Genomic DNA, 3,148 nt, shown 5'->3' with positions numbered 1-3,148 from the left:
CTCAATATATACTTATATCAGAGCAATCTAGTCTGATTCTCACGCCGGAGGGTGGTCACAAGGAGGAACCCCCCTTCTCAGTGACGAGCTCACGGTGTCTGTGTTGCAGGTCATCTGAAGAACATCCTTCTTTGCCGGACCTAACCCTCGTGGGAAACATTACTTAACCCCCAGATAATCCATAATCTACCCGGGTGTCGACTTAGTGTTTCTTCATTTACGTTTGTTAATTTATTTTTGGATGAATTGATGCTTTATACTTCGTTTTTTTGGCTTAATTTGTGTTCATTTTATGCGTTTTTGTTCATAAATATATATAAAAGTCAAATGAATCATGCATGTGCGTTTTACAAGACGCACTTGTTTGTAATATAATAAATAAATGTAGAAATCACCATCAGTTATATATATATATATATATATACTAGCTAGTTATATATAATATATAACCACCAAGACATCTCCAAGCTTTGTTTGTCCTCATCACGCATGGCCCGTGCATTTAGGGAGGCTGCCCCTTGAGCTTTGGCTGCCACGCCACCCGGTATCAGTTGCATACGACCAGTTGCACGAACTTCTGCTGCTTGTATAGCGGCGGCATCACTCTGTTCAACTGGTTTCTCTGAAGCAGATAAGGCAGCAGTCTCTAGTGCTTCTCCTATCGTAACCAGATCATCTTCACTGCTTTTTCTCACAGCAGAGGACTGCATGACGGCTGCTTCTTGTGGGGTGATGGGTTGACTGCCCAACTCTCCCGACACATCGCCGTATTTGATAGGTCGTCGTGGTTGTCCCTGGCTCATTGCTAGCTAGCTTAAGTCAGTTCATATGAATGAGAATGATGATGACTATGAGACGTGTATATATACATTTTTATATTTGATATTCCTTGATGACACGTGGAGAACAAGGGGCGTATGCACTTCATTTTGAGGCTTGCTACGTGTCAATTATCTACATGCATTTTACTGCTTACTAGTTAACTCACCTAGTCACGAGAATGACTTCTATTGATATTATTAAAAAATGAACTATTTTTCATATTATAACGGACACAAACAAAACAAACAAAACTCTTTTGATTTTGATTATTATAATTGTTCTTTTTTGCTTTTATATATTATATATATATATTGCTATATATAATACATATCAGAGAGAATAAATTATGTTGAAAAAATTAAGAGATTACAATGAATTGTGCATTGTGTACAAATGGTTACTACATTAAATCTTAACACCATTTCAAGATCTCTCAATACTAAAACAATCTCTCTCTCTCTCTCTCTTGTTGAATGAACATCGACGATTTCTCCTCACCTCCGTCTCCCCGTTCATGATTTTTATTCCATATTGGGCATAGGAAACAAACCCTAATTTACTAATCTTCAATGGTTCTTTTCAGATTTCATCATATATTTTGAGATTTGTGGTTGGAATAGTCTGTTGGTGGTGGGTTAAGACAATGGAGATTTAGTCGGGGTTCAGTTTCTAATGATTTGGTCTCACACATGCGCTTGAGGGGCCTCGCTCACCGTCGAGTGGCTCCCTGTCCGTGATGAGCTCGCTGGAAGTGACAATTATTCTGATTTTGTGGGATTTAGTTGCGCCAATGGCAAGGTTTGTGCTTATGCTGCATTGTGTAATTATTTATAATTGTTAGTTGAAGTTTATGAATTTATTAATTGTGAGTTGAAATGTATTACTTTGATAATTATGGGGAATACAGGTTTAGGGTTTTTTTATTGTTTTTATTTGATTTACTAATGAATTGTGAATGCAACCTAGAGAAAAGACGACGCATATTTCCGGGAGTTTAAGCTTTTAACAAGAACAAGCATTAGAGATGGTTTATGATATGATTTGAACTGTGTTATTGGTTAAAGAATCATTACAACTAGGGTTTTAACTGAGTTATGGTCTTCTGCGACATCCATTACCGGCTCTGGCTTCTTCGTTTACTGGTATTAAACTTCTTCAAATTGTTATTATCTTAATTGAAGATTGTTATAGGTTTAGATTTATGGTTTGTTAGTTTTGTACTTTTTTGGGTCAATTTTGATTATTGATAGATGATTGGGTCTTGAATTAAATTTCAAGGGCAGTCCATCTGAAGAGCATGCGACGTTGTTAACGAGTCAAAGCGGTTTCATGTTTGTCAATGTAGCTACAAAGGGGTTACTAGACAGCAATGGATGGTCTTCAGGTATGATTTCAATTAAAAAATTATTCATAATAGTTGCATATCTTATATCAAACCATTTAATATCAAGGGGACATGACCATTCAGAGGCATCTCAATATGGGGCAGACACTACATACGGGGAGGAGATTATTGATCATAAACTACTCAAATGTGATCGACACGTTATGGTAAATGCAGTTGGATAGTTATTTTATCTAGTGTATCTAGCTTAAATGAAGTGGCTTATGATTTTGAATGTGTGATCATTATACTCTTCTGTTTCTAATGCACATTTAGAATAAGAGTATAAATTTCACGAATTTAAAAATATTGTAGTTTTAAGGGATATATGATATTATCATATATCTTGGCTTTAAAATGTTGGAGTTTTTATTTTATAATTTGGCTTCTGTCATGAATTATTAGTTTGGTATTTTGTTGGTTTTTAAAAGTATGAATTTATGCTTTGCCAAGAATACATTGGAAGTAAGATAACTATAAGACGAGTGCGGGTACAGTGTTAAGGCGAAACCCTTCACATACTTAGCACTCGCAGGGAATTGAAACCAAGAAGGATCTTCTGGGCCATGCTTGCGGAAAGGGAAATAACATCCCCGCATAGCGGGAACGTTGAGAACTAGATTGTTTGAAGCTCCAGGATGGAATTGGTTCTTTAACATAATTGATCACTATGTTTAAAACTACCGAAACCTCGTGGAGAATCTACACAAGTGAAACTCAACGTTCCTGACTTGCGAGGAGGTTACACACCTACCCGCATCATACCCAAAGATCAAGCAGAAAAGTCGGGAATTTCTGCACGTGACATTAGGGAAACCGCGGGAAGAATCCCCACGGACAACCTTAAAACTAAATCCTTTTCAAAACCCCTTGCTTAAGTCCAAAGTTCACCTCACTTATTAACAATTCATGAGAAGAACATTGGACTGGGGGGACTTGAAG

General features: G+C 36.9%; 1 pseudogene; it reads right to left on the bottom strand.

The window, feature by feature from the left end:
- Positions 1–453: 453 nt before the first annotated feature.
- On the bottom strand, positions 454–813 carry LOC143618581 (late embryogenesis abundant protein 47 pseudogene; annotated as a pseudogene).
- Between the last annotated feature and the right edge of the window lie 2,335 nt (positions 814–3,148).

The sequence above is a fragment of the Bidens hawaiensis genome, unplaced genomic scaffold (assembly GCF_021521415.1).
Source record: "Bidens hawaiensis isolate Kalapana, Puna unplaced genomic scaffold, B.hawaiensis_p1.1 tig00093110_1, whole genome shotgun sequence".
In the NCBI taxonomy this organism is placed as follows: Eukaryota; Viridiplantae; Streptophyta; class Magnoliopsida; order Asterales; family Asteraceae; genus Bidens; species Bidens hawaiensis.
This window is presented reverse-complemented; position numbering and strand designations above follow the sequence as displayed.